Source organism: Mesocricetus auratus, unplaced genomic scaffold (assembly GCF_017639785.1).
Source record: "Mesocricetus auratus isolate SY011 unplaced genomic scaffold, BCM_Maur_2.0 Super-Scaffold_4256, whole genome shotgun sequence".
NCBI classification, from domain to species: domain Eukaryota; kingdom Metazoa; phylum Chordata; class Mammalia; order Rodentia; family Cricetidae; genus Mesocricetus; species Mesocricetus auratus.
In genome coordinates, this window is record NW_024429182.1 from 117,047,947 (window position 1) to 117,059,960 (window position 12,014).

Here is a 12,014-nt window from a genome sequence, read left to right on the forward strand (position 1 = left end):
AATTAATTTTGCAGTACTGGAGGTTGAATCTGGGGCTTCCCACATGCTAACCAGGTAGTCTACCATCAAGCCATACATCCAGCCTGAACCTCTTATTATTTATTTAGTAAGTTTTATAGTTCTGAGGGGTCATTGAGATGGCTCAGTGGGAGAAGGTACATGCTTGCCAAGCTTTGAGGACCTAAGTTAGATCCTCAGAATCCACATGGTAAAAGGAGAAAACTGACTACTGCAAATTGTACTCCACCCCTCACACGTGCTCCATGGCATGTGTGTCCCTACCCCAAAATAGATAAACAGACATGTTTTTATCCATCTGCCTCTTTGTTTGTTTGTTTGTTTTGTTTTGAGACAAGGTTTCTCTGTGTAGCCTTGGCTGTCTGGAACTTAATCTGTAGACCTGGCTGGTCTTGAACTCAGATCCACCTGTCTCTGCTTGAATTGAAGGCATGTATCACCATAACTGGCTTCTAACAAGCATGATTTTTGTCAGGTGGTAGTAGCACAAGCCTTTAATCCCAGCACTTGTGAGACAGAGGCAGGCAGATTTCTATGAGTTCCAGGCCTGCCTGGTCTACACAGAAACCCTGTCTTGGAAAAACAAACAAAGAAAAGCAAAACAACAACAAAAAAGATGTTAAATGGTTTTGAGAGTTGTTTGTTTTTATGTATATGGTATTTGTCTTATGTATGTTTGTGCAATAAGTGTATACCTGGTACCTTCAGAGATAAGAATATGACTTTGAATCTTATGAGATTGGAGTTATAGAAGGTTGTAAGCTGCCGTGTGGGTGCTGGGAATTGAACCCAGATCTTTGAAGAGCAGCCAGTACTCTTAACTACTGAGCTGTTTCTCCAGGCCCAGTGTATTTGGGTTTGTTGTTGTTGTTTTCTAAGATCTATTAGTAGTTTTAGCACACAGAGATTGCCACCGGGCCTGTTTCCTGGTTCTTTTGTTCATGGGTGACTTCTTAGTTTATATTAGTTATGATACCAGAATAAGTGGCTGAACCTACATAACTGAAAATTTATGTTGGTTATGAAATGAGTTTCCTAGACATAGGCTAGTAACAATGAAGTTTTGGAATGGTGAAAGCTCAGAAACTCTGATGTAAGCTGAGCGGTAGTGGCGCACGCCTTTAATCCCAGCATTGGGGAGGCAGAGGTAGGCGGATCTCTGTTGAGTTTGAGACCAGCCTGGTCTGCAAGAGCTAGTTCCAGGACAGCCTCCAAAGCCACAGAGAAACCCTTTCGGGGGGAAGAAAACAAAACAAAACAAAAATTATAATAATAATAAAATAAAAACTCTGATATAGTAAAATTTATATCTTGGGGAGCTATAGGGCTTGGAGGTTGGGAGTACATACTGCTCTTGCAGAAGATTCACGCTTGGTTCCCAGTACCCACATGGTAGCTCATAATTAGTTGTCTGTGACTCTAGTCAGGAGATCTTATGCCTCTTCTGGCTTCTGCAGGTACTAGGCATGCATGTGGTACATACATGTACATACAGCCCAAGCACTCATGCACATAAAACAAAATCTTTAAAAATCAGAACCAGGGTGCTGGAGAGATAGCTCAGCAGTTAAGAGCACTGACTGTTCTTCCAGAGGTCCTGAGTTCAATTCCCGGCAACCACATGGTGGCTCACAACCACTGTGAATGAGATCTCGTGCCCTCTGCTGGCCTGCAGGCAAAAGGCTGTATACACAATAAATAAATCAAATATTAAAAAAAAAATCAGAACCAAAACTTTGCTGAGGAATTGTGTAGTACCTAAAGCATGTGTAGCATCATTTGAGACCAGATGTAAGATGCTCTTAGGAAAGCACACTGGGACGGAATTGAAACGGCCCAAGCATTGTTCTCAGATTTGTTTTGTTAGCATAGCTATGATGAGGCCTGTGTCCTCCCTCATGTGCCAAGTTAAACAGGAGATACATGCTGTCCTCAGTGATGTTCACTGGCCAATCAGCCAGCGACCTTCCAGCGATCCATGGCTTTGGGAAGGAGTTGTGATCTAAAAAAATACTCGTTGATTTGTTATTTACTAATTTTGTGTGTGTGGGTATTTTACCTGCATGTTTGTTTGTATGCCACGTGTACAGATGTACAGTGCCCGTAAAGATCAGAAAAGGGTTTTGGATTCTTGGAACTGTAATTACAAGAAGCTTATGACCCATCATTAGGGTGTTGGGAATCCAACCTGGATCCTCTACTGAGCCATCTCTCCAGCCTCCCTCATTTTGATAAAACTGCACATTGTTATAGCATAATTTTTATTAGTTTATTATCATGACAACAAGAGTTTTTAGACTCACTGCTAGCATTACCATGCAGAGCACTTCCTGGCCATTTCCCAGTGGCTTCTCTCCTATTTCTTGTCTGTTGACTGTCCAGGTTTTAAATAGGAGAGAGAATGCCCGAGGGGCAAGAGGTAGACATAATTAAGCAATCCTGGCCAAGGTCTGGTTCCAGTTAGGGTTCAGTGGGGTCCAAAGAAGTCCTAACTGCTTTCGGGGGGCAATCTGGTTCTCAGTCAGTTCTCCCTTCTTTGTATGTTAGTCAGGAGTGTCATTTTCCTTGGCCTGTCTCTGACTCTATCATAGCCTGGTACAGGAGTATCATGGAACCTGTTCCTTCCTTAGAGACAACTTGAGACCTTGACAGCTTCACTAGACATCCAGGGCTCAATGATGCTTTTGTGGTGGGGTGGTTAACCTCCCTTGTCAATAGAAAGATCTTTGAAATGTCAGATGTCCCCTGGCCCTTGTCTTTGTAAGCACTCGGTGTTTGTTGTTTACCAGTTGTTAACAATGTTGCTGTCTTGTGATTTACATCCCTGTGGACACTAGGGAGTTACCCTAGCACCAGGTTTCTCCCTAACCCGGTAGTTGCTCTCTCTGTTAACGTCTTCTTACTGCTCTTCCACTGGATCCCCCTCAACCATCCATTCCCTCATGTTCTCATCCCCCCTCCTTGCCATCCCCCCCACTCCCAGTTTGCCCAGTAGATCTCATCTAATTCCCTTCCCAGGGTGATCCATGAGGCACAGATGTCTTAGGCTCTGCTGTCTCATGGACAGGTGTATAAGGCAGTCTCTGCTGAAGTGGTCATCTCCCTCCCACAGCAAGCTCTCTTTATAAGGCAGCTATGAGGGGACGAGCAACAGAGCGGGCACTGGGCAGTCTGTGTCTGAGTGCAGATGTTTGGGAAGGCTGCCTGCCTCCTACCCGAACCCTTGGGAACCTGGAAGAGCCAGTGGTCTAGTGGGAGAAGGCGGACCCCCCCCCGTACAAGCTGCTTCATCTAATTAATTTTTGTTTGTTTGTTTTTTTTCGAGACAGGGTTTCTCTGTGGCTTTGGAGGCTGTCCTGGAATTCGCTCTGTAGACCAGGCTGGCCTCAAACTCACAGAGATCCACCTGCGTCTGCCTCCCGAGTGCTGGGATTAAAGGCGTGCGCCACCACTGCCTGCTAATTAAATTTTTTAAAAAAGAAGTTTTCTCTGTCCCTGCTGTGCTCTAGTGCTGTGTTAACTAGAAATGGGACAATGGCATCAGGGTTGTTGCTGGTCTCAGAAGCACCTTCCCTCCTGCTGCTGTGAAGTGCAGCATTTCCTGGGTCCTTTGTGAACATTCTTCATCAGGTTAAGGAGGTTTCTTCCCTGGGAAAGGATGTCAAGATTCATCAGAAGCCATTTTCCCTATCTCCTGGGTGACCTTTGGCCTCATCTAATACTGTTGTAATCATATGAGGTTGTCTGTTCAGTCAGTAAAGTGATCCCAGCTCTGTTTTATTGGGTATGGCTTTTAGAAGGAAGTAAGTGACCATAAATATACTGTCCTTTCTCGTATGTCTTATCTTCATATAAGTTTCATAAAGCATCTTGCTGTTGCAGCAGATTTCTTTTACTGTTTATACAACTGTTTATTTTTAGCTGTTGGTTGGCACTGGAAAATGACCACTGTTATCTTTTGGAGTTATTGAAATCAATGATGTCTGAAGGTGTTTTCCCAGTAAGTGACTTCCCATTGGTTACATTTCTGACTTATTATATTCACTCTCACAAAACAGTTGCCATCTCAGGTATATCTTTATAGTCGGCTGTTTTGTTTAATTTATGATGGCAAAATACCTCCTACACAATGGCAAGAGTAGCACTGAATTCCATCCTCAACTGAAGAATCTTCCCTTCTGAGGCCAGAGCTCCTGGTGGTAGATTTTGCATGTCTGCATCAGCTGGTCCTGTTAGCTTCCCTGTCACATTACAGTCATGGGCTTAGAGCAGAAGGCCTGTGTAGACTACATATGACTGAATTCTAGTACTTTGAGAAATTTTCCAATTACGGTGTTTCTTTTGCTTGCTTTGAGAAAGGGTCTCATGTAGCCTATGCTGGCCTTGGCTTATTAGCTGAGGCTGAACTGAAAGGTCCTATCTTACATTATACCCATATTTAATTTTGTTTGTTTGTTTTATGTTTTTCGAGACAGGGTTTCTCTGTGTAACAGTCCTGGCTGTCCTGGAACTTATTTTGTAGGCCAAGCTGGCCTCGAACTCACAGAGATCCACCTGCTGCTGCCTCCCAAGTGCTGATATTAAAGGGGTGTGCCACCATCGCCTGGCCTAAATAGTTTATTTAACTTTATTTTATGTGCATTGGTATAAAGATGTCAGATCCCCTGAAACTGGAGTTGCAGACAGGTATGAGCTGCCATGTGGGTGCCGGGAATTGAACCCAGGTCCTCTGGAACAGCAACCAGTGCTTCTAAACACCGAGCCATGTCTCCAATTCCCCGCACCCGCCTCTTTCATTTTTATTTCATATATTCCCCTTCTAGAGCCCCATAACCTCATTTTCACACATACCCGCCTCCTCATTCTTAGGTGATTTCCTGATCTCCAAAACCTATAACCATTTCTTGGCCTTCACCACCCACCCCTCCTCCTCCTCCTTTTAAAGATTTATTTATTTTTATGTGCATTGGTGTTTTGCCTGCACATACGTCTGTGTGATCATGCCAGATCCCCTGGGACTGGTGTTACAGATAGTTGTGAGCTGCCATGTGGGTGCTGGGAATTGAACCTGGATACTCTTCACCACTGACCCATCTCTTCAGCCCCAACCATCATCTTCTTCATGCCTCTGTCGTACCTAGTGTTGTGAGCTCTTTTGCTGGATAATTCTGATCTTCTCTTGGTACCTCAGAGTCTTCCTGATTTTTACGTGCTCTTTTCCCTCTTTCATAGATTCAGCTAGATTTCTTACTTATTTCACACTCTTTTTTTTTTTTTTTTTTTTTTTTTGAGCCAGGCTCTCACTGTGTAGCTCTAACTGGCCTGGATCAGCTGTGTAGACCAGGCTGGCCTCCAGCTCACCGCCTCTGCCTCCCCAGTGCCAGGATTAAAGGCGTGTGCCACCATGCAGGCAAGCTACCACTCTGGATGGTCATTCTCAAGTCAGTCTTGATGGTCTTGTTTTGATGCCCTACTGTCTGTTGGTGCAGGGTCTCATGTAGCTTATACTGGCCTCGGGTTTTCTGCATGACTGGATTCTGTGGTGTGAGGTCACCGCCCACTCTTGAGACACATCAGGGGTTGTTGGGGCCTCGGTGCTCTCAGCACTCCCTAAGCACGTCTCAGTGCCCTAAGCATTGGAATTCATCTTGTTGAAAACGGAGTGGGTGACGTAGCATTCTCATCTGCAGCGTCTCAACAGCAAATAGGGGTTGGAATCCAATGGGGTTGTCAAGACTGAGTCATCAGACTCAGTTCAGTGGCTTTGTCCAGGGAGTAGATGGTTGTGTCTGTCCTCTCTCAATAGGGTTGGTAGGTGTGCTGCTGGGTGGGTCTGAGCCCAGGAAAACTGCCAAGGAGATAGCTGAAGTGGGAAAATGCTGAGTGTTGGTGGTTGAACTGAAGTCTAAGGTGACAGGCTCATAAACTGTGATAATGGGTTATGATGGTCAGATGGCCTTCTGGGAAGAGTTCAAGAATTCACGCAGCACCTTTCACGTCTTCATAACTTTGAAGCAGATACTCTGCCTTGCTTGCTGGTCTCCTAAAACAAGAGGAAGAGTGAGGGACACCTATTTTAGTGTAAGTTTACTGGAGAAGGGGCTTTAGATATACCTTTTGAGCTTAAGTTCTTACCGTAGGATCTAGCTGGCGCACTGGGCCATCTCCTAACAGTAGGAGCTAGCTAGCACACTTGACTGTCTCTGGCCATCCTTTCTTTCCTCCTTCCTTCCATCCTTTCTTTCATTTGTTTTTCGAGACAGGGTTTCTCTGTGTAGTCCTAACTATCCTGGAACTCACTCTGTAGACCAGGCTAGCCTCAAATTCACCGAGATCTTCCTGCCTCTGCCTCCCAAGTGCTGGGATTAAAAGCGTGTGCAACCACCGCCTGGCCTGGCCATCTTTTCTTATCTGACTGTGCCTGAGAGAGAAGAGGGAAGCCAAGGCCAGCCTAGTGTCTCATTGTATCCCTAGTCCTCTGCTGGTGTGTCAAGAATGGGGATTTTTGTTTAAATAATGAGGAAATGCATTTATTTTCTCATCTCCAGAAGCCAGCTGTAGGCCAGGGCTAAAGAGCCATAAGACACCAGTTTGATGCTATTGTCAGAGACCCAGGTCTGTCCATTTGTTGTCCCCATTCCTCAGTGTTGGCTTCTTTGCTTTAGAGGCCAGTATCTCGTTCCTGCAGGACAGCTGTCAGATTAGCAAAAAGGATTCCTTAAAATTTCAAAATCTGTATAGTATGTTTAAAAAGAAGTGGGGGGGATGTGGTGAGCTAAGATCTAGCCAAAATCCCAGGTATCTATCCCCACACTTTTCTCTTTGTGCACCTTCACTGCTGATGTCCCAGACTCATTGACTGCCAACTATTAAAGCCACACAAAGCCTCTTTGGTTTGTTTAGTTATTCCTTATTAGGAGCTAAGGGCAACAAGGTAGCTAATGCTATACACAGAATAGCAACATTTGATGTTTCACAGCAATCTGTTTGGAATATAGCCCTTTAAAGAAAATTCAGAAAACAGCAAAAACAGTAACAAAACCAAAGCCAGGTGGTGGTAGTGAATTCCTTTAGCTCAGGACTGGGGAGGCAGAGGCAGGTGAATCTCTGAGTTCAGGGCCAGCCTGGTCTACAGAGCGAGGTCCAGGACAACCAGGGCTACACAGAGAAACTCTTTCTTGAAAAACAAAACAAAAGAAAGTTCAGTGTTTGCCAAGATTCTTGAGAGGAGCTGGGTGTGTGGCACACAACACCAGCCCTTGGATAGCTGAGGAGGAAGAACTAAGGCAACTAACTAAGGCAGGAACTCACTGTAAGCTCCAAGCCAGCCTGACCTATAGAGTGAAACTCCATCCCCAAAATAACCAAGCAGACTAATTCAGAGCAGGGTTAATTGCCAGTGCTATCTCTTACATAAGTAGCAGTTGAAGTAAATCACACGTTTTCACATTGGTTGCTGATTTGTATCGCTCTCAAAGGCTAGAACTGAGATGCATTTCTGTGTTACAGCAGGACTTCTGAAACAAGCAGGACTTTCTTAATCATTAGCTAAGTACCCTTTCTACACTTGCTGTTCATGTGACTCAGCAGAAACTTGGTAATATATCACTCCAAAAGTCTCAATAGCTTATAGTAGGTTTATCTCTCGAGACTGCTGTACACTGTCATTGGGAGGTCTAGGCTGATGGAAGTCCACCTGAGTGCTTGTGTGTTGACTCTTACAGTGGCATACCTACTATTAGTCATTTCATTAGTCAGTATAAGTTATAAGTCATCCTCAAAGGGCTAGGGAAACACAGTTCTACCTTGTGCCAGAAGGGAGGAGAACCTAGCTGTTTTTCATATCACTGATGACTATCAATGATTTGGTTTGATTTTTTTGAAACAAAGTCTCATGGTCCAGGCCGGCCTCCAACTCCTTATGTAGTTAGGGATGACTTTGAACGCTAGATCTTCCTGGCTCTGTTCACAAGTGTTAGGATGGCAGGCGTGTCACAGCATGCAGCTCCTCGAGTCTTGACAAACACTGAATTTGTTTTGTTTCATCATGCCCAGCAGACCACCACTCTTTTTCATTTGTTCTTTTAGGGTTAAAGATGACATTTAATTCACTTCCCACTATAGAACTAGAGCAATGTTTTTGTAGGAAGGAAACATGGTTGACTCTTAGGCAGAGGCATCTTACACAGTAGTTGTCCTAAGGTGCAAACAGTATATTTGATATTTATATCTTACATGCTTCCTACATGAATTTAAGGTTACTTTAGAAATTAAAGTCCAGTCAGATGGTGGTGGTGCATGCCTTTAATCCCAGCATTTGGCTCAGAGATCCACCTGTCTCTGCCCCCCAAATGCTGGCATTCAAAGGCATGCTCCACCACCTCCTGGCTGCTTCTTACCTTTTCAGTGTGCCCTCTTTTCTTTTTGTCAGATACTCTGAGGCAATCTCGAGTCCCATAATTCACTTAGCTATCTGAGGGGGAATCTTCAGTTACCACTCAAGCTCATTGCACTGCATACTCACCATGTCAAAACAGCCTCCAGCTCCATGCAGCTCCAGACCGAATGTTGTGACTTCTCAAGGAAGCTGGTCTCCACAAAGCCTCTTCTCACTCCTCCCACTTACAGACTGAAGCAGGCTGCCTGTGTGGTTCCCTCAACAGCTGCAGCTGTCATAGTTTCTGCTATTGGTATGGTTAGGAGCGCAGACTCAAGCCTGTGTGGCTGGACTTGAATCCTAGCTCTGTCACCTAGGAGCTCTGCGGCTTTTGCCATAGTCCTTGATAGTGACTGTGAGAATTATATATATATATATAACATAGCAACTCTTTATTCACCTCGATTCCCCCACTGGATAGTATTGTGAAAGTAGTGTCGGACTGTCTTGTTCACATATTTCCAGTTAGACATTGGCACATAATGACTATGCAATTACTGTGAAATTCATTCCTCAACTGTCCTAGGGCTGGAGAATTAATACAGCATTCCTCTCTATGACGTGGGGGAGATAAAATGCAGTATATGATAAGTAGTGATGACTATAGAGAGAGGACACAATACAGGAAGGTAAGGATTAGGTGGATGTGCCCTGGTTTTTATATGGGGCAGTTGAAGGAAGTTCTGATAAGAGAGCATCTGAACAGAAAGAAGAGAAGAGAGAGATGTGACTCTGGAGTAGAACAGTCCAGGCCCATGGAACAACATGTAAAAGGACCTTGGTGCCTAAAAAAAAAGCAGGCAAATAATTTTATGGCTGGATCATAGTGAGAAAGTAGGAAGGAATAAGAGATGAGGGATGGGAGGTCACTGTAAGTCGTGGTTACAGAAGAAACTGGTGAGGGTTGTGGCTCTGAAAAAAGAAGCTGGATAAATGTAGAGACTGACTTTACAGGATAGCGCTATATGTACATAATGCCTGGTTTGTGTGCGTGCGTGCGTGTGTGTGCGTGTCTGTGTCTCCCTCACTCTCTCCCTCCCTTTCTCCCTCTCCTTTACTGCCGACTACAGTAAACAGTTAAGTCACACTCCGCTGCTATTAGGCAAAGTGTGAGTTTGAAGCCAGTTAAAATGATAAATTGTCTACAGATTATCCCTTCTCTAGCCTAGAAACTGTGATTAGCTTCACAGCTTCTGGGAGCCAAACCATTGTGCACCCAGTAAAGGGATCGGCCCAGTGTATTCTTCAGGACACATGTTGAATCTCAAAGTAGTTCCATGCCAGTTAAAAACAACACAGTGCATTTACATTTGCTCACTGTTCAGCTTTTGTGACCTTGTCTGCTTATGACTTGAAGAGTTAAGGTTCATATCCACTAGAGTAAGTTCTGGAACCTGTCTCTGACATCAGCCAGCTCTTACAGAGAAATGCCCAGTTGTCCTCCCTCAGCTACAAGAAGTACTCTGAAAAGCCTGAGTGCTCATGGATTTTGCAAATTATTCCATCACTGTGTCGCTTTGACTTTTCAGGACACACACACACTGTTGATGCTGTGTTGCATGGTGCTTACACAGAGCCAGGGAAGGAGCAGACGGCTCCTTGCTCACCAGGCCCCACCTCCTGGGCCGTTTTACCTGTAGGACACGTGGGAACATAGGCGTCCTCCTCTCAGATTTGTCGCTAGCTCGCTCTTCTATTTAGACAGTGATCTATAGTCACACAGATTGGTCACAAATCCAAGTCACATTCTGACCCAGGTGAGAGGCTGGTGTTCCCATGACCTGCCACCCTCCACATTCACCACACCCCAGACTGCCATGGGAAACCCACTACCCACCACCTGTCCTCGCCTCATAACTACACTAGTGCTCTCTTCAAGGCATGGGGTCTCAGAATGCCTCCCTCACCTCCCCCTCCCCCTCCCCCTCCCCCTCCTCCTCCTCCCCCTCCTCCTTCTCCCCCTCCTCCTCCCCCTCCTCCCCCTCTCCCTGCTCCTCCTCCCCCTCCTCCCCCTCTCCCTGCTCCTCCTCCCCCTCTCCCCCTCCTTCTCCCCCTCCTCCTCCTCCATGCAGTGACCAGTGCGTCACCTGTCATAGTGTCCTCCGCTTCCCCTGTTTTGCTTCTCTTACCGTCATGTGTCATCTCAGACCTAGGTGACCTCAGCAGCCGTATCCAGACATTCTTCGCTCTTACCCACTTCACCCAGTTTGATCTTCCATCTTCCCCTCAGTCTCATTCTTCCCACTGCCTGGGGTCCCCAGTTTGCCTGCTTCCCCCTTCCGTATGCAGTGGATGGTGTTTCCTCTCTGCCTCTGCCCATGATGTTTCTCACATTGAAGGGCTTTTCAGCATCCAGTTTGATCTTAGACAGAGCCTGCTCTAGACTGCAGTATTGTAGTTCCCTAGATTGTTATCTGCTTGCTCACAGTCCATAATGTTTTCAATCCTAATTTTGCAAACACGTTGGAATAGTGTCAGCAGTGTTACTCCCTCAGACGGTCAGTCAGCCAGCCACTGTTTATAGAGTTATCTTATGGAGGGGTTACAGCTATGCTTCCTAAGCCTGTGAAATTAGTTTCCAAGGTGAAGTAGCCCCTGCCCGCTCCTTGCCTTCAGTACTAGAGCACGGACCCAGGGTTCCTCCTGCTAGACATACGTTCTTCATGCCTAGCCCTTGGTTTTGTTAATCGCGTTTTGCCATATACCAGCTCAAACTTGAGTTCTCTTGCCTCAAGTACTGGTGAGGTGGGGTGAAAAGGAGAGGAAAAGGAGTCTTCCCTCTGCAGTCCACTGGAAGCTGCATGGCAGGAGAGGAACAAGAATCCAACGTGATTGACAGCTCTAGTTTCCAGGAATCTCACAAGAAACTCATTTACAAGCTAAGTACATAATCAAAACCCTTTATACAATCCTAGTGGTCCCTGGTGTTACCTTTACCAGGTTATCATTTCTTCCAAGGGATCTCCAGAGCCACCTCCTTTGTCTTGTCAAAAAAGAGATAGAAAAGTTGGTTTCTTTTTAATTATTTATTTATTATGTGTACAGTGTTCTGCCTGCACGTCTGCTTATGGGCCAGAAGAGGGCACCAGATCTCACTACAGATGGTTGTGATCCACCATGTGGTTGCTGGGAATTGAACTCAGGACCTCTGGAAGAGCAGTCAGTGCTCTTAACCTCTGAGCCTTCTCTCCAGCCCCTGAAAAGTTGGTTTCTTAACAACTTTTGGGGGTTAACTTTGAGAGCCATCAAAATGGTGTATATGACCAATACTAAGACACTTAATTGCTTACTGCCCCTTGAGGAGCCTGTAGCCACACTTGGAAATGTGTTCCTTTCTTCAGCTCTTTCTTTGAGAAGCCCACACTCATTCTCAATGTGTTCTACATTTTCTGTGCAGATCTCTCTCTTAATCCTCGTGATTAAACCTACACTAAGATGTCTTTTTATGGGAACTGGTGAGGCACATTAGTGGGTAAAGGCACTTGCCACCCAGCCTGGAGATGTAAGTTTGATCCTCAGAACCCACATGGAGGGTAGATCTGAGTTCCCCGAGTTGTCC

The 12,014-nt window shown here is 45.4% G+C and overlaps 1 protein-coding gene across 2 annotated transcripts in view; it reads left to right on the top strand.

Annotated features, from left to right (window-relative positions):
• The window catches only part of LOC101825589 (AP-3 complex subunit sigma-2), a 48,653-nt gene that overhangs the window by 12,090 nt on the left and 24,549 nt on the right, over window positions 1-12,014 (top strand). The window lies entirely within an intron of this gene.